This window comes from Crocuta crocuta, unplaced genomic scaffold, assembly GCF_008692635.1.
Source record: "Crocuta crocuta isolate KB4526 unplaced genomic scaffold, BGI_CrCroc_1.0 scaffold376, whole genome shotgun sequence".
NCBI classification, from domain to species: Eukaryota; Metazoa; Chordata; class Mammalia; order Carnivora; family Hyaenidae; genus Crocuta; species Crocuta crocuta.
In genome coordinates this window covers 4,715,614-4,736,486 of record NW_027527388.1, presented here as the reverse complement: position 1 = coordinate 4,736,486, position 20,873 = coordinate 4,715,614, and the positions used below count along the sequence as shown (strand labels likewise).

The 20,873-nt window shown below is 33.4% G+C and overlaps 1 protein-coding gene across 2 annotated transcripts in view; it reads right to left on the bottom strand.

The window, feature by feature from the left end:
- Positions 1-20,873, bottom strand: part of TDRD3 (tudor domain containing 3) — a 160,534-nt gene that overhangs the window by 102,468 nt on the left and 37,193 nt on the right. For both annotated transcript variants that reach the window (XM_077752472.1, XM_077752480.1), the window contains exons 2-3: positions 6,012-6,096; positions 431-496 (exon numbers count right to left, since the gene is read on the bottom strand). The gene's annotated coding sequence lies outside the window, so the exon portion shown is untranslated. The remainder of the gene's footprint in view (positions 1-430; positions 497-6,011; positions 6,097-20,873) is intronic.

Genomic DNA, 20,873 nt, shown 5'->3' with positions numbered 1-20,873 from the left:
TACAAAATGACAGCAAAAACCAAATGCATGGCTTTGACAAACTGCTTCTAATAGCCTCTCACAATCTTATAATTTTATATAAATAAGTTCATCAAATAAACATGGAAATAGGTAACGGAAATTAAAAGGTACAAAAAGATCATTGTCCTGAACTGTAGCAATATCTGGTAAGTCTCACATGTAAGTGTGCCATAATTATAATTCCTAAAACAGAAGTTTTTTTTAAATGTTGAAAATGTCACCGAAAGTTTAAAAGTCAATTATTTTCCATTAGTATAGAAAGTAGCTATGAGGATGACTCTGTGATGTACTCACTTCTTAAATATTTTGCAGTTGCAGTCTTTACTGACAAAAAAATAATTCCAATATTTAGTAAATGTTCATATTTATTGTAGTTAGCATAACTTAGGAAGTTAACGTTTTTCTTTACCTTTTCTACCTTTCCACCATTGATGTCACTGGGGAGGAATTTCTTGCCAATTGTTCTTAAGTCTGTCTAAAATAAAAATATTATTATTAAAATATAATTATAGAGAAAAGTAAATCTAAATCTTACTCATAAACAAAAGATGAAGTTACTTAAGGTTAGTAGAATGAAGTTTAAGTATCTTTTAACTGATTGAGATCCGGATATATAACCGATTTTTTCAAATAACATAGTCCCATACGTACGTTGTTTAAAGTACACTGGTATATTGAATAGCAATATTTAAGGACTTAATTCTCATCGTATTCCTTTGGATAACTTTTTAACTTACTAAATCTTCTCTATTAAACCTAACACTTGCTTTTATATAAACTGTAGTCTTACTAAAAAAATTAATGCCCAATCCCAAACCACACGACTATTTTTAAATACATAAACAGAATGTATTTTTGATAACTGAATCCTATGTAACCTTGCTATGCAGAGCCATGAAAACACATTATTCTACAGGCTGTGATACCCAAAACAAAGCTACATAACATACAAATATCCTAGGGAACAACACAACTACAACAGCAAGAACAGTAAGACATTACTGTAATAAAAGTGTATTTCATTTGCTTAAATAAATTATAGAAATCCAAGTTAGTAAAGAAATGACTAACTCTATGAAAGTGCAGAAGTACATGTTTCTCAGCAAAACAAAGCAAAACATCAAAAGGAAAACATAAGGACTAACATAAACAAAGTTATAGCATTTCTATGATAAAAACAAAACTTCAACTTACAATTTACATAAAAAGCAGAATTTTAAAGGATATTGTCCTCTTTAGGCAGTGCAAACTAAAAGAATGGTAAGAAATTTGCTCAGCAGAACACTGTCAATACTCATGAAGAAGGCCTACTTATTTAAGTTAGACATTATCTTGGTGACTGGGAGTGTGAGGTTAGATCGACAACTAAATTTATATATTGTTTTGTTATTCCTTAAAATATAATAACAGTAGTTCTTCATCTCCTTAAGAGCAAAATAAAAGAAAATAGAGTGCATTTAATCACATAAGTTGTAAGGCAGAAATTCATGTTAGACTCAAGGGGAAAACACTAGATGATTAAAATTACTGTAACATAAAATGAATACATAGACGTAGGATGGTCTTCTTTGACCACGTACAGTAACAGTACAATAACATCATCTTATCTGAAATAACGGTTATGTGGTCAGCTTAAGAAACAAGCAAAAAATTACATAATTGCCCCAGATCTTTCCAGTCTTTTACCACCATAATTCATGTTTTATTTCTCAATGTAATGCACGGGTTACTCCTAAGCTAAAAACTCACCAAATGGAACTGCCAGGCAAACTAAGCCCTAAATCCAAACACTTGTCTAACAATGCATCAGCTCTATCATGTTTGCAGCCTCTATCCAATAACAGAGTGAAAGAATTATAAAGCATACCTCGAGTTGCATGCCTTTTCACCTTGAAAATACTGAGTGACAGATGGGCAAAAAATATTTTCTTATATTAGCCTCTCCTATATTAGGATTGTTTTGAAGATTAAATGTCAGTATACATGAAGCACTTAGTCAATAAACTGCAGAGTAAGCGCTTAATGAATATAAGGTTATCATGTTAATTTTAGTGAATATAAGACATGTACATTTTATTATCAACTGAATATGAATAACCATCAAGTCAGTAATACAACTAACAGTTCATAAAAACATAGGCATTATTTTGAAGTCAAAGGCTGAAATATCAAATATGTATAAAAAACAGAATACCTAAAAATTTTATAATACATCATGGTCCCTCATTTCTGGCCTTTAGCAGTAATTATGAAATTTAGTATAAACTAAAATGATAAGCAGAAATAAGCACGACACTAAAATCCTAAACTTTGATTCATTACCAACTGTAATTAACTAATAGGACCACGGACACTGTCACAAATTCTCTAAATCCAGGTAATTTATTCTTCCATGAAATGGAAAAAAGTCACTAATCCTATCTCACAAAGTTGTTATGGGGCTAAAAGGAGACAGTATATTCAAAGTTCACCTAACTTTTAAAGTGCTGTACACACATAATGAATATTATTTCATTATTCTTTTAGCAAGATGAAAATGACCTACCAAATCTTTAAACATCTTAAACTAAAAGTCAATTTGGAACTACTGCAAAGGCAATTTTATGATTCAGATGCCATTACATCAGGATCACTAGGAAAACTGGGTCCAAAAATACATTTACATTGGACATAAAAAATTATGCAGGAAAAATATTTAGTCTATAAACAGACATGTATGTGTGCACACATACAAAAGATTCTTGACTATTTACTCGAGTAAGTTCAATGGAGTATCTCTTTGGCAAATCATTTTATGTTATACAGAATCTTAAAAGAAATTTTTAAAAATCTATTTTTAATTTTTTACCAATACATAGTATTCAGTAACTTAAGACTGAGCTATCACTTAATTTAGTTCTAAATAATTCAGGTATTTTGATCCCCAAGCTGCATGTTGGATCTCAATGTTATTTCTTAATATTCTTACTCCCCATTCTACAGACTAAAAACTCAAGAACCTTCCTTTTCAACATAAAAATCTATACAAAAATGTGTTACATAGCTGCTCTTTTTGGAAGGGCCGGCTTTTACAAGGTTGGCCCTAGGCTGGCATCTGGAAACTTTGTACTTGAACCATCTTCTAACTGAAAATGTGCTTCACCGCCTAGACTATTTGTATGAACAATGTGAATTATGGTGAACACCTGCTTTTTGTGGGGAGGAGTCTAAAACTGTTTCATTTAGGCAGAGAGTACTTTCATAAGCCGTCCAATAAATACCTTGGGTGCTGGTCTCTAGTGGACTTCCCTGGGCAGAAACACTGTCCAGTTACCCTTGCTTTTCAAAAGTTAACATTATGCGACTTTGCTTTTACAAAAGACCTATGTGAGTATTCACTAAGTGAAAGAAATTTGAAGATTTTCTTTTTTACAGAAAAAGAAGAAAAAGAAAAACAGGGTTCAGCATTTGTCTTATAGTAATAAGCCTTTATGGAAACAGAATGCACCACAAACAGCGAGAGGGCCCCTGCCAAGCTTCTTTCCCAGGAACTACACTCAGCGTCTCAGTATCAAGCTGCAATAGCTTTGAACGGTGTTGTGAGCATGTTATTTATTTTGTACCTTCTTTAGCAAGATATGCCCTATGATATCAGAAAAGCCTAAAAGAGGTTACTTTTTGGGTCTGGGGACGCTCTAAAATTTTTCCATATAAATCAGTGGTAATTGCTTCTTCACTTTACACCATTTTGGCTTATAAAATTTTTATAGGAATGCTCTACTTTTGGATAGCAGGGAAAACCTGTACATATATTACTGCATTTTCACTGCTGGACAAAGGAACAAGCTCAGTGTGTCCCACAGAGGAGGAGGGGACAAAAGAAATCTGATACATGGATTATTCTCCTAATATGTAGCAAGTTATATGTAATAAGAATCAATAAGTCTTTTTCTACTACTGATTAATACTCCTTAATCACTCAAAAGATGAAAAAATTCAACAGAAATATTACAAATGTCTGATGTTATTTAAAGGTGATAAATAAGCTTCAAAAGTAGATTATCTGTAGGTGTAGACTTCATCCTAATTAAAAGTATTTTTTTTCCTATTATGTGGCATGATAGCTTGGGCTGGAATTTTCAACTATGTATTTTAGAGAAAATTATAAAGAAATTAATTCATAAAACAATGGTTATCATGTACCCTTATGTGCATCGGACAAATACTTCATCTGGATTTATTTTATTTAAAGTTTTACACCCAGGGGCGTCAGGGTGGCTCAGTCACTTAAATGTCAAACTCTTGATCTCTTGAGGTCATGACCTCAAAGTTCCTAAGATTGAGACCCATGTGGGAGTCGGCTTGGTATTCTCTCTCTACCACTCTCTCTGCCCCCTCCCGCTCACATATCTGTAGGCTGCTTGCTCTCAAAATAAATAAATGAACTTTAAAAAATAAAAATAAAATTTCACAACCAATTATAGATAGCTCATTGCTATTTACCTAACTATATAAATAAGAAAAGAAAAATAAGAAGAGCAGAAGACTGTCATGAAATCTCTTCTTCATCATCTGTAGAATTTTTTTTTTAACGAATAGAAGTCTTTCCATATTTTTTGAAAGTAGAACTTACTTATTAGGGTACAGGTCAAAAAAAGTTAAAGTGTATAGGGAATTTTTCTCTGTTTTAAATTTTTTAATGTTTACTTATTTTTGAGAGAAAAAGAGAGGACGGGCAGAGAGAGAGGGAGACACAGAATCCAAACCAGGCTCCAGACTCTGAGCTGTCAGCACAGAGCCTGATGCCGGGGTTAAATTCATGAACTGTGAGATAAGGACTTGAGCCAAAGTCAGAGGTTTAACCGACTGAGCCACCCAGGTGCCCTGGAAATATTTCCATTTGTAGTCATAGATAACATGCATAATTTCTAAAGCTTACTTTAAAAAGTTTTATAGTCTATTATTAAAAACCTACATTCTTAGCTCAGAACAAAAATGATCTTGTTAGTTTTATTGAATAAAATTTAAAGAAGTTGAAAAAAATGACAGAATTGAAACAAATTTTATCTGTTTAATCCATTTAATTATATATAAATTTAAATAATTTGAAAAGGAAAAGTTACACACAGTTTACATATTTATTATATCTTAAAAGTTCTTATCAGTTGCTGCCATTTCTGCTTTGTGTTATACCTCTTTTGCAGTGGTATGATGGAGTCGTCAGGTAGTAATTTGCTTATAAATCTTGTTGACTATGTATCATAATGTATAAATTTAACTGTATAAATTACAAATTTAATAGGTTGTTATTATAAAGGTAATATGAAAAAAAACTCTCACTTGGGTAACCGCAAGATTGAAAAGAAATTTTCATTTAACTTACATCTAAATTTCAAATAATTTTTATAACCCTTCAAAAAAATCCAAAAGCCAATCCCAATTATGAAAAAGATACAACTATTACAGTTAGGTGGAGGGAGAGAGATTGGAAAGAAATATATACACAACATTAACAGTAATTATAAATAGCCTTAATTTTCTTATTTTACTTTTGTATTCTAACGTGTTCTACAATATATTACTTTTATTAACAGGAAAAGTTATTTTGAAACAATAAATACAGCTGACAAAAAACTATAACCTACCTACAGTTCCTATATTAATGGTAATTTGTTTTAATAAATATGATTAGTTTTTCTACTAATATGTATCTACTGTAAATGTTATGAAATTTTATAACTGATCAATGGGAGGAAATTAGAGTTTTAATTGCAATTTTTCTTTTCATTGTATTCTGTATAATAGATGTTGCAAGAAACATGTATTTCTAAAAATTGGGCTGATAGGAGATTACCAAATTCAACAAACATCACTGCAACTTAAAATGTACAATAAAAATTAAAGATGCCCTCCGTTACTTATCTTAATATCCGGTTTATTCTATAAGAGGTTTCTCATGAACATAGCTTCCAGACTTAAAATGCTTATATAAGTTAATAAACAAAACCTACATTGAGAGCAATCAGGATGATGTCATTTATATTGACTTTGTCAGGAGAACTTGTGCAAGCTTCAATGCCTTCATCTGAAAGATACCTGTTAAAATAAAATAAATGGCTTAATATCTAAAGTAAAAATTAACCAAAATTATTTTCTTAAGTTAACATGCAGTTTTTTTCTGTACTATAAAATGCTTCTACTACAAATACTAGGGAAAGAGCCCTGGATATTCCCTATTTACAATCTCTGATAGAACAAGAATGGGCAATGCATAATTTCTATCTTTTGTATCCTTAAAGGGATGTAAAAAATTATCCAAATGCTTTCTGAGAAATTTAAATATCAAAATACTTCTTGGGGTGCCTGGGTGGTTTAGTCGGTTAAGCAGTTGACTTCAGCTAGGGTCACAATCTCAGTTTTGTGAGCTTAAGCCCCACATCAGTCTCGGCACTGACAATGCAGAGTCTGCTTTTGGATCCTCTGTCTCCTTCTCTCTCTCTGCCCTTCTCCCACACTTGCTCGCTCGCTCTCTCAAAAATATAAATAAATAAACATTTAAAAAATACTTCTTAATGAATGTATGAGCTATTACTATTATGCAAATTTAATATCTGACTTAAATATTTGTTAATACAAAAGTTCTTAGAGATTTGAGATGTGCTATAAAAACAGAACTAAAAATAACATAGACTTAAACTTAATCCCGGACAATTCCCTCTCTCTGCTACTTTCTCATTTTATCTTCTCAAGTCACCTTTCTTAGACATAATGTTTCCAAGAATGATTTAATATATATTATTAATTTAAAGTGGCATAAAGATAGGCAACTTTTTACCTTATGCCTTTTACTTTCTGTTGTCTTTTCAGTTTTTTAAGTCATTGTCTTATTGCCTTTTGATCTTTTATCCAGTCCAAACCAACCACACATCTGTTGCGGATAATAATTAATTCTAGAGTAAAAAGATCATTGAAGCCAAGCGGGTGGGGAATCATCTCTACCCATTCATCCACGCCCAACTCAAGCTTTTTAATGAAGGCTTTGATAAATTCTAGAATTCAGGTATCATCTCCCAGAAGTCCACCTGTACAAATGCCCATTGACATCTCACAATTTTTATAAAGAGTATCAACTCCTTTAACCAAAGGGCTGGTGCCAGCACTGCCCTTGCAGATATTCTCCCACTAAAAAGATACAGGAGTGTTAGTCAGCCAGAACTAACTCGAGCTCATTCCTGATGGCCAGCAATTCCGCCATCAAGTCCCACATCAGACTGACTCTAAAACACTTGTCAATGTAAACTCTACCTGGAGACAACAACCAAAGAGCTTGTGCCTTTAAGAAACACAGAATGAACAATTTCTCAAAAGTGAAAGAGCAAGTGAAAAGAAACGTAAATTGAAGAATGCAAAAGAACAAGAGATTAAAGTTGATAAGCTTAAGAAAAAGACCAAAGGCTAAGTCAGGAAAATATACAGATGTAAGCAAGAATATATTAAAGAAATTATATAGTACTCATTTTAAGACCATGGCAGTGCTAAACTACAATGATGAATGGAGGCAAGTAGTTAACTGGGTTACAGAGAAAAAAGAGACGTGTTAAGTATGTAGATAAGTGAGGAAGAATGAATGGAGGGAAGCCAATAGTAACAGTACTTAAGTGACCAGGGAATACAAATGTTTGTAGTCAGCATAGATGGTTAAAACTCTGCTTTAATTCAAAATGGCTATTAATTTTCATTGTTCCTAGCCACTCACTACATGTCATTAATCATTTTATAAATTCAGTTCTGGAAATATTAAGTCCCTATTTACATGAAAAATATTATGTGCATCACTAATAAGATTAGAAAAATGATGAAAATTAAACATCTGCCTTCAAGGAGTTCACTGTCTCATATACAACACCACAGAATAAATATACAGTTAACATGCAAAGCCAAAATAATTATAAACGAAATGTTATAGTGGCTCAAAGTGGCTTGGGGATGGGAAAGAGTACAGAAAAGGGAATAGTATGAGCAACAACATAAAGGTAAAAATGTGTAAAGCACATTCTAGAGGCAAAAATCTGAAATATTCTCGCTAGACAATGGGGAAAAAATGAGAGATAAATATAGGTTGAGACCAATTATAGAAAACAATGGTACACAGAGAGATATAGGTGATATCTTAAATCCTGAATAAGTAATTAGAAAACCACAAATTCCAAATTTTGTATGTAATGTGGAAATAGTATACAATGACTACTGTATACTATTTACAATTGTAAATTACTATTTACTAATGACTAATAAAATACTTTGTTTTTCTAGAAAGGCAAGTCTTTAAAATTTAGAAGACCACAGGATGTCAGATGAACTGGAATAAATCTTTTAAAAATAATCAAAATCACCTCTTCAATTCTACAGATGAGGAAAAGAAGACCGAAAGATGTTAATAGAACTTACCTAAAACACAAATTTCAGTGATGCAAAGTTAAAAAAAGAATGCCTCCTGAGTCCCAGTTCATCAGTCTTCTCATTATAACACACCATTTTTATTTATCAACTACAATTGCTAATATTAGAAATACAGTATTCTCACTAACATAAGTCAATATCTATATAAATCAATTTCCTGAACAACTAGGCAATTTACCAATACACACACAAAAAGCACAACCAGGCAAATTCAATCAGTGAACTCCAAAATATATTAAAGAAGAATATGCCTAATTTCATAGTAAAAGATCAGAGAACTAATACTAATAATTAAAGATTCAAAAAATGTTATAACAATAAAAATACCTTAACCTACCTATATAAAAAGGGAGAATCTAACAAAAAATGTAAAGGCATAAGCCATAAGGAGGTGAAAATTTGACTTTATACATGTGGAAGTCAAATATCATGTGATTTCTTTCAAAAACCACCTTTAAAATTTTTTTTAAATGTTTATTCATTTTTGAGACAGAGAGAGACAAAGCTTGAGCGGGTTAGGGACAGAGAGAGAGGGAGACACAGAATCTGAAGTTGGCTCCAGACTCGGAGATGCCAGCACAGAGCCCGATGGAGGGCTCAGACCCACAAACCATGGGATCATGACCTGAGCTGAAGTCGGAAGCTTAACCGACTGAGCCACCCAGGTGCCCCTCAAATAATGCCTTTTAAAGGCCTCCTGAATGTAACAAATTCTAAAATGTGGTTCAGTTTCAGTTTCCATGTCTTACAAATCTCCCTTACTCATCCTTCATATTCTGAAAAACCAAAGGATTTGAGCCTTACCACTATACTCCTATCAAGAAACAAGTGACCCATTTACAGGTCTTCCCAGTAACACCTTGGTGATCCTTTTATAATATACATATATCCTTCTATATAAAAATACTGTATGAACCATTTTTACTAAAGGACTGAATCTAAATTAACCATAACTTGGGATTTACAAATTAATCTTTTTGTGTTTGTAAACATTTAAAACTCCAACACTATCAATGAATAAAACAAATAAAAAGTAATAAAACAAATAATAAAAGTCAAATGCCCAAATTGGCTTCAAGATGCACCACAGTAACGCAGTTAACCGAAAAAAACAAAACACAAAATTCACCAGCCTTAAGGCGGTCACTGGGAAAGAAAGGAAGTGAAAATTGGAGCAGGTGTGCCAGAGCTGATCCCTGTGCACATCTGCAAGATGGACCTGGAGGGAAGAGAATTATAATCAGTTCGCATGTACCATCTTTGAGCACGTAAAACCCAAAGGCACAGACCTTAAAGAAGAAACAAACCCCAGAGAGCTCCTGTTTACTAAAACAGCAAACACATAAATTTTTTCCATTCTAGTAGAGATTTTTGGAACAGTAACATTATAAAATCACTCATTACTATTCTGTACTAAAAATATATTGAAAAACACTTTATTGACAAACAAGGCATTAGAGGGCTAAATTTCTTCATTATACTCACAGAATAGACTAACATTTCCCACTAATTTAAACTTCAAATAATCCCATTTTAAATCAGTTTAATAAGTGCTCAAATTTAAAAAAAAAGATTTTAGAAACTGCTTCTTTTATTCACAAAGAGAAGGTATTAACATCCCATCTCACTCAGAGTCACTTAATTTGTAATCCTGAGCAACTCTTTTCACTTTAGAATTAAAAGCTTCAAAATTAATGTCCACCAATCTGGGGAAGAGGGAATTTCCTATTCCAAATATTGAATATATATTCAATAAGAAGGGTCACAAAGCCTAAGTGCTACTGCCAGAACCATCTTCATTTCACGTTCAGAACTCACTTGAGCATACAAAACAAACATGCCCAAACTATAGTTCAAGAATCTCAGTAGATAGAAAACTTTGATAAAACAAATATCATTTTAATCTTATTTATTTGATTGAGATAGTGGATTACCATTAATACTTCTTACTACCAGTGAGGGAAAAGACAGTCAGTTACCCTTTGATTCATTCTTTTGACAGTAGGTAAAATTCTGAGTCTAACTTATTCGCTGGCTATCCTAAACATTTAAATTTAATAAGGAGACCGAGACAAACTGAAGACTACATGCCCTAACTCGCCTCCAGTTGACTGTCTGGAGGAGGACAGGTAAAGCAATTATTGTCATATCTTCTCATTTTAGCTTTTAATTTTTTTGTAAAGCAATATATAAGCCAAACAAAGCACGTGGAACACATACTTTGTACTTACTGATCATATTAGTATATTAAAATTATCTGCTTATTTGTTCCTGTATAATTCCAAGTTGTCTGTCTTGCACATGCAAGTTTGTACCACAAGTGTCTCTGAAATGATATAATATTCATGGCTGACTTCCCGTTCAAGCAAAAGAATAAAAGAACTTTCTTTCAGATCACTTTGTATGATTCTTGGAAAGCAATGCACATAATTATGCATGTAATCAATATTCTTACCAGGTTTGTCTACATCAAAATAAAAAGTGTCAAATCATTTAGCTTGGCCTAAATATTTTACTAACTAGACATATGGAACTCATCCTTACTTCACGTTTCCAGACTACAGACTACTATATTTTTTAGGGAAGAGGAATGTTCTAATTAATTAGCAAGAAATACTAAAAAGCAAACACTCAAGTTTTCTTCCCTTCCACCCACCGTCATCCACTGAAGCAATGAATGCTCATTCAAGTTTGCACTGAGACCTGAATTCCTAAAGTAATCAAAGACAGAATCGATTACTGCACATTGAAATTAGGCTGATGACATAAGAAAATTCCTTAAAATGCCAATGAGCAAAACTAATAATAAAACATTGTTCCCAAATGGATAAGAACTCAATAAAAAAAAATAATGGGGGGAGCCTGGGTGGCTCAGTTGGTTAAGAGTTTGGCTCCTGATTTCGGCTCAGGTCATGATCTTGCAGTTCGTGGGATCAAGCCCCACCTTGGGCTCTGAGCTGAGAATGCAGAACCTGCTTGGAATTCTCTCTCCCTCTCTCTCTACCCCTACCCCATTCATGCGTTCTTTCTCTATCTCTCAAAGTAAATAAATAAACTTAAAAAAAATGGACATATCTGAACAATGAATGGTATAGAGTAGTCTTAACTGACCCGGAATAAACCCAAGTCAAATAGCCTCGTGTGGTTTTTATGGTCTTTGATCTATACATGATTATGTGCCACCACAGTGAGATTACTGGCTCAAATATTTGTCTAAATATCAAAATGGGAATATTAACAAATGAATTCCTGCTTAGACACAACAAAAATAAAGGTAAATAACTTACAATTACCTAAAGAGAATAAAACTTGAGATAATTTAAAAAATCACTTACATTAAAAGGTATATTTGGTCCTGTCAAATATGGAAGTTGATAACCTACTGCAAATTTTCAAAACATTTTATATCTATATATGTATGCATGCACATATATATGCGTACACGTGCACACACACATTTGTAAGCTCTTCACCCAAAATAGGGCTTGAAATCATGACCCTAAGATCAAGAGTCACATGTTCTACCAACTGAGCCAGCCAAGCACTCTGTCAAAACATTTTAAAATATTTTTTAAAACTGTCCAAATAAATGTCTCTCTATCCTTTCTGCCAGTCCTGTTTTCATCCCTACAGTGTAAGTGGATTGTAATATGCTTGCCAAAAAATTCAGTTTTTGCTATTATTCTTATATCCCAGAGACACTGAAATAACTTGCTAATTCCCTCCTCTACGGAGGAGAAAATGGCTTATAAATTCCTATTTATGAATATAATTTGGGAAAATAGAATGCAGGCATACCTTGTTTTACTGTACTTTGCTGTACTGAGCTTTGCAGATATTGTATTTTTTACAAATTGAAGGTCTGTGGCAACCCCGTGTCGAGCAAATCTATTGGCATCATTTTTTCCAATAGAATTTGTGCACTTCATATCTGTGTGTCACACTTTAGTAATTCTCACTTTTTCATTATTTTCATTATTTTTCATTATTATCATATTTTTTATGGTGATCTTTAATTGTACTACTGTAATTGTTTTGGGTGCCATGAACCACACCCATACAAGATGGTAAAGTTAATCCATAAGTGTGTGTGTTCTGACTGCTCCACCAACCATTGTTCTCTCATCTCTCCCTTCTTCTTAGGCCTTCCTATTCCCTGAGACACAATACTGAATTAAGTCAATTAATAACCCCACATTGACCTCTAAGTGTTCAAGGGAAAGAAGAGTCACACATCTTTCACTTTAAATCAAAAGCTAAAATGATGAAGTTTAGTGAGGAAGGCATATTGAAAGCTGAGACAGGCTGAAAGCGAGGCTGCTGCAGCGGCTAACTTGGGTAGCCAAGTTGTAAATGCAAAGAAACCATCCTTAAAAGGAGATTAGATGTGCTATTCCAGGGATCACACAAATGATAAGACAGTGACATAGCCTTACTGCCGACACTATACAGAGAAAGTTTTAATGGTTTTGATAGAAGACCAAACCAGTCACAACATTCCCTTAAGCCAAAACCTAATCCAATCCAAAACAAGGCCCCAACTCTCTTCAGTTCTATGAAGGCTGAGAGAAGTTAAGAAAGCCACAGAGTTAAAGTATGAAGCTAGCAGAGATTGGCTCATGAGGTTTAAGGGAAGAAGCCATCTCCATAACATAAAAGTGCAAGATGAAGCAGCAAGTGGGCAAGTAGAAGCTGCAACAAGTTATCCAGAAGATCTAGCTGAGATAATTAACGAAAGCAGCTACACTAAAACAGATTTTCAAAGTAGATGAAACGCCTGTCTATTGGAAGATGATGCCATCTAGGCCTTTCATAGCTAGAGAAGAGAAGTCAATGCCTGGCTTCAAAGGTTCAAGGAACAGACTGACACTCTTTTTATTGGCTAATATAGCTGGTGATTTTCAGTTGAAGCCAATATTCATTTACCATTCCAAAAATCCTAGGCACCCTTAAGAATTACATTAAATCTATTCTGCCTGTGCTCAACAAATAAAAACAAGAAAGCCTGGACCACAGCACATCTGTTTACAACATGGTTTACTAAATATTTTAAGCCCAATGCTAAAACTTACTGCTCAGTTAAAAAGATTCCTATCCAATTACTGCTCATTAACAATGCACCTGGTCATCCAAGAGCTCTCATGGAGATGTCCAACAAGACTAACGCTTTCATGCCTGCTAACACAACATCCATTTTGTGTCCATTCTGCAGTCAAGGAGTAATTTAGACTTTGATGTTTGTTATTTAAGAAATACATTTTTAAAAAACAGGAAAAGAAATACATCTTGTAAAGCTACAGCTGCCATAGATAGTGATTGCTCTGATGGATCTGGGAAACCTAAACTAAAGACCTTCTGGAAAGGATTCGCCATGCCAGGTACCATTAAGAACATTCCTGATTCATAGAACTGGTCACAATATCAACATTCACAGGAGTTTGGAGGAGGTTGATTCCAACCTTCATTGATGACTTTGAGGGGTTCAAGATTTCAGTGGAAGAAGTGACTGCACATGTGGTGGAGACAGCAAGAGAACTGCAATTAGAAGTGGAGCCTGAAGACAGGACTGACCCGTCTTTAATCTCATGATCAAAACTTTAACAGATCAGTTGATTCTTATGGATGAGGAAAGAAGTGGTGTCTTAGATGGAATTTGTTCCTGGTAAAGATACTGTGAAGATTATTAAAACAAAGGATTTAGAATATTACATAAACTTAGTTGATAAAGCAGCAGCAGGTTTAAGAGAACTGACTCCAATTGTGAAAGGAGTTCTGCTGTGGGTAAAATGCAATCAAACAGCATCACATGCTACAGAGAAATTGTTCATGATAGGAGGTCAACTGATGAGGCATATTTCATTGTCTTATTTTCAAAAATTGCCACAGCCACCCCAATCTTCAGCAACCACACTCGATCAGTCAGCAGCCATCAACATCTAGGCAAGATCTTCCACCAACAAAGATCACAACTTGCTGAAGGTCAGATGACAGCATCTGTTAGCAATAAAGTATTTTTATATTATGTGCATTTTTTAGACATAATGCCACTGTACGTTTAATAGATTATAGTGAAGACAACTTCTACATGCACTGGGAAACCAAAACATTAATTTGACTTGCTTTACGGTGATATTCATCTTACTGCGGTGATATGAAACCAAACCCACAATATCTCTGAGGTATGCCTGTGTTTAACCACATTGAGTAACAAGGTTAGTAAGATAACAAGGCTAACAAAAATTGGTACAAAATTTGCTTCAAATCCCTTGGTACAGATGAAATCAATATATTCATTACAGTTTATAGATACATTACAGTTAAAAAAATCACTGAAAAGAATACAAATTGATATGCCAGCAGTCAAGTTGAATGAACCCATGGAATTCTATGCCCAAATCCCTATAAAGCACAGTGAATAGGAGGAGCAAAACACTACTAACGATAATTCAGAAGAGGACGTACTATGACACACAAAAGATAAAAATGAAAAAAGAGGTTTTTTTTATCTCATTTCCATTAACAACCAAGTATGTCTTCTGTCACTATCACTTTTTTTCCTTCTTTAGGTAACATGGTCACCTACTATGCCAAAATAAATACCAGGGAATCCTTGGAGTCTTTATTCCAACAATTACAATAAGGACCTGAATCAACACTAGCTAAAAATTTAACTTTCTCTATGGTTTATGTATGAATGGATCAGATAAATAAAGTTATATATTATTTAAAGTACCACTAAGTACAATCACTTACTGTTGATCTTAATATAGTAAACTATTTTTAATATAAAACTTATTTTATTCAGAAACAAACTGTTTTTAAAAGTTCTGTTTTTAGTTTTTATGGTTTCTTTACATACACAAATGTCCACCATTTCCATTAAGCTTATCTATGACATTCAATATTTTCCACAGGTACATACTTACATGCGCTCACTATACCTCAGAAAATCTACTTAATTTCTTCCATACCAACTTTTCAAATTTTTATATTATCAAAATAGAAACACCAAAGTAAAGAGAACATCATAAAAACTTTTAACATTTTAAATGCTACTATTTCAGATAACTAACCTGCACAAACAGGACGAATATGCAAAAACTAAAATAATAATAATAATAATAATAGTACTATAGAAACATTATTCTCCTAAATAAGCAACTTCTAGATACATGAAGCATTCCTTGATATACATCATGATTAATGATGTGTATTAAACATACTATTCAAACACTTCATTGGCCAAAAATTTTTTTGACCCAACATTAAACATTGAAAGATGGAAATTAGAAAAAGTTATAAGGAAAATCCTTGTAAAGTTATCATACCTAATTTGAAACATTTGAAAGTGTTTAAATTCTGAAACCCATATTTGGTTTTGTTAAGCACTTCCTTTAAAATACTGAAGATCTAATGGTGAATTCCAAAGGATGTACTACTTGAAAACACCACTAGATGACAACCTTGCTTCACAAAGTAAAACATTATCATCCTATTGCTGAAAGGTAAGATTCCAAAGATGTACTAACTAGCTTTAAAATAAAGGTTTTTGGCATTTGCCGGCTTTTAAGTGGTAGGACAGATATCAAAGAAAATAAAACAGGCTATTATAATTTTAGAATTTGTGTTTGCTATAAAGATCACTCAGGATTTAAAAACAAACTCATTTAGTAAGCATTCAAGAGAGATCTCATAAGAAAGAAAATAAAGAATATCAAAAGATAATTTTCTTTCATATTATCTCCTATGTTCTTCCTTTGGAAATAGAGACTTATAAAAAATACACATAAATTATTAGAGAATAATGTTTTTTGCTGTGGAGTAGTTACAAAGAATAACTATATTATTTCGATAGTTGCTTTTCTCCAACATCAAAATAAATAAGCATGGCAATTTAAGATAATAACCATAAAAAGATAGTTGACAATAAATTACAAACTTCTTTTTTTTATAACCCACTTTTAGATATTAAAATATTTTCCCTATACATAAACCAACCTATGATGATGATTAACCCTGGAATGCTTATTTGGCATAAAAAAAGTTAAAAAGCTGAGCAAGTAAAATTTTATAAATAATTCTTGTGAAATCCCATAATTGATTATATTACAAAGAATAGTAGGAAAAAGAAGCTCACCATGTTATTATTCATTTTTGCTAACCAGACCTTCACATAAATTTAAAAGTATAAAATGAAGCCTGGATATTTCTGCTTTCATTGGAGGTTATAATTTATATCCTTCCTCTAATTCAACATTTTCGTACTTTAATTCAGAAGCAGAGCTGAGGTTATGTTTTAGTAACTCATATTTTAAAATGTAAGAGCATTTGATATTTCTGTCATCTTTTCCTCAACACAAAGGTGACAGCTATAAAACCACGTATCAGGTAGAAAGCCTCATGTTAGGCCCAATACCCTGTGCAGGGGCTGCTGCGATAGAGCATCAGTACCTGCGGAGTTCAGGCCGAGGACCTCCCAGGATTAACCCCAGGAGACTGCGCGCTCCGTTAAGTTTGTATAAAAAATGTTGTGTAAAAATGTAAGATATCACAGGAAAAACTAGCAGGCCTTTTTATGAAAAGCCTGGAGAGACTGCCATCTGACCTGTACTGTTTAGTAAGGCAGAACTATATGTACATCTCAGCCTCACCCTGTAATACATGCGGAATGATAGGCAATTGAATCTTTCTGCACCTCAGTTTCTACCTCTAAGGAAAAAAGAAAATGGAGATAATACTGAAAATATTGATTTACAGAGTTGTTCTCAAGAATAAAAACAGAAAAAACTACCAAATGCTTGGTATAAAGTAGATGCTAAATACATAATACTTTTTTTTTCCTTCTTAAACACTATACCCTTGGTGTTTGTTCTGAAAAATATTTTGAAAACATGCTATTCAAAGATGCCCCCTGGGTTCTTAGAAGAAAAAGAATGAGAATTGTCAAACAATAAAGGGAATTTCCTCAAAGGCTACATCTAATAGTCAAAGGTGTGTATGTTTCTTTATAGGAAGACTGAACTACATATTTCTAACACATTACTGACAAAGAGTTCATTGAAAATAGAAGGGAACTGTTAGAAGATGGAAAAATTTTATTATTTAGTTTGTTGGTATCTTTAAAATTTGCATATATGGATAAATATATATAGTTTGTAACAAGAAAATAACTTACTCCATGAGACTGTGCAACTATTTCTGCCCCAAACAGAATTTCCAATGCAAAATACATTGCTATCATTTTGTCCAATCTCCCATTTATGTCACAATTTAAAACAATGAGGTCAAGAAATAGCTGGTTAGTAATAATTCTATAGCACAGAGTTATAATTATAATAACTAATATTAAAATTAGATAGTTTATCATTTACTTATAATTTATTTAAACTAAGACCATTTATTTAAAACTTTAAACATAAAAATCTACTTTAATTATCATAGGCAATTATGGCAAATATCTATTTGTTTATAATATGACTAAAATATGTAATCATATTTTTACCATCTTTTAGCATGACAATTCTCCGTAAGTTAGAATGAAATGAAAATGAAAGAGGCCTAAAATAAAACAGTGGTCATTTAAATATGCTACCAAATTAATTAAGTAAATATTAAGCAAATAAGTAACTTATTTTCCTAAACAGTGAAACAGCTCCCATAATACATATACACACACACATATTAGTCAATAAATATAGATTCTAATTTTCATTTTTTAAATGCATCTTATTTACAAAATGTCTTGTGTTGATCAAATTTTTGAAACTGAAATGCTACAAATAAAAAATTTTAATTTTTAGCTTGGAAGACATAAATTAAATATATCCTCCTATCTCTCTGTATTGGGTTAAATGGTGGTGTCCAAATGTCCTAATCTCTGGGAATTCACTCTGATTCACTCTGTGAATATGTGACTTTATTTGGAAAAATAACTTTAACAGATACACTTAAGTTCAGGATCTTGAGATGATTATCTAAGAGGGCCCTAAATCCAATGATAAGAAAACTTAGAGAAAGGCGGAGGGAGTTCAGAGACAGATACCCAGAACAAAGAGAGACAAAGAAGAGAAGGCCATGAAAAGATGGAGGCAGCCATTGGAGTGACGAGGTCTCAAAGCAAGGATTGCCAGCAACCCCCAGAAGCAGGGAGAGTCCAGTAACCGATTCAGCCTCCAGAACTGCTAGAGAGCATAATTTTGTTGTTTTAAGCCACCCAGTTTGTGGTAATTTGTTACAGCAGCCACAGAAAACTAATGTACTCATTATGAATTTAAGTAATTATGTGGAAAGTACTGGTTAAATTCAATAAGAATACTATGTTGAAAAATAATCCTTTAGATTAGACTCTACAAAAAAGCACGTTTTCTATTCAAATTAAATGCCTTGATTTATTAGCTATTCCTGATTAATTCCGTCTGTGAACTTGATTGTTTTTTTAAGTCTATAAAAATAATAAAATACAAACTGTAGAGAGGTATAATAAAAAGCTGAAAGTCTTCCTCTCACAATTCTTCTAAAAAATAAACATCACTAACAATCTTAGGTATATATATCCCTGTAATATGCATACACATAAATTAGAGTGGAATTTAGAAGAAAATATTTGTTTGCTTATAAAAACAATCATTTTATACAAAAGTTTTTGTAGTAAATCTTTTCATTTAAGAATATATCATTGCCAAGTTTCACTTCAATCACATGGATTTCCCCATTTCATCTATTTCAATAAGTCCCTTCCACATAGGGGCTATACCACAATTTAACTATTCAGACCACTACTAACTTTATATTAACAGTACTTCTTTGGGGTGCCTGGGTGGCTCAGTCGGTAAGTGTCCAACTTCAGCTCAGGTCATGATCTCACCATTCGTGAGTTCAAGCCTTGCATCAGGCTCTGTGCTGACAGCTCAGAGCCTGGAGCCTGCTTTGGATTCTGTGTCTCCCTCTCTCTTTGCCCCTTCGCTACTCGTGCACACTCTCTTTCTCTCAAAAATAAACATTAAAAAATTTTAAAATAATACTTCCTTGAGTATATTTGTAGACACACAACAGACAACAAATATTAATATTTTATTTGACATATTTCTAAAAGTGTCGCTGCTGTGTCATATATGTTAGGAACAGCAAAAAAGAACTTTAAACTCTAAAATTATGATTGTGCCTTTGGAAATACTTAAATGTTTTAATAAAAATGATTGTTTATAAATAATTCTAATTTTTAAAAATCTTAATTTTGATTTTAAAAATCAAATATTGCCAGAGAGCTTTACAATTAACAAGGCACTTTCAATGACTGAATAGGAATTTAGATAAATGACATGATCCCTCCCTACAGTCTCTCAGACTATTAGAGTTTACATACTTGACTCCTGGGATTTCAATACTTATTAGGGGGGTGTGTGTGTGTGTGCATGCTTGTGCTGTTAGCGCCATTTAAAAAGACAGGAATCAGGGGCACCTGGCTGGCTCAGTCGATTAAGCATTCACCTCTTGATTTCAGCTCATGTCATGAATGGGGCTCCGCACTGAAAGTATGGAGCCTGCTTAGGATTTTCTTTCTCTCTCTCTCTCTCGCTCTCTCTCTCTCTGCCCCTCCCTTGCTTACGCGCACGCGCCCACTCTCTCTCGCTCTCTCGCAAAATAAATAAATTTTTTTAAAAAAGACATGGATCAATATACATTATCTAAAGGACTTGTTCTGGGTATGATGGAGTAAGAACCTACTGGACGTATGATGACACCCTCAGCCCCCTGCAGGAAAAGCTGGAAAAAAAATACGAAAATCAACTAAAGTTACTACAAAGTGAGCGGACAATACTGGGGAACTCATGCTCACTTGGATGTGGAAGACAGGGAGCTACAAGTACCTTATGGTCTCTGGTGCTTTAAGCCCAGGTCAGAGTGCAGTCCAATGGCAGTCCAGAAACAAGTATGCCCAAGGACTCGCCAACAATCTTTCTGCTCTGGGGCAGAAAAAGGAAGTAAGGAAACCAGGAGCACTGAAGCGTGTGGGGGAACCAGGCGAGGGAAAGACCCAGAGAGGGGATCTGTAGGCTCTGTCGACCCACCTCTCTGACAAGCCCTGGACAACCCGTGTGCAGAACATGCTCATGGCAACCCAGCTCAAGGCAAAGTTTGAACAAAGAATGGAACTGCTGCACAAATTAAGAGCCTGCAGTTCATGCCCAGGCAAAAACAAAACAAAACAAAACATACCATCTACAACTTAGGAAACAGTATCATCAGTAAAAAGCAACGGAGCCAAAATCTCCACCACTTAACAACTCATAATACTCAGAAGACAATCCAAAATTACCCAACATACAAAGAACCAAAAAATAAAACACATTCTCTAAAAAAAGAAAATCAATCAAATTTGATCCCAAGATGAACCAAATGTTGTAACTAAAAGA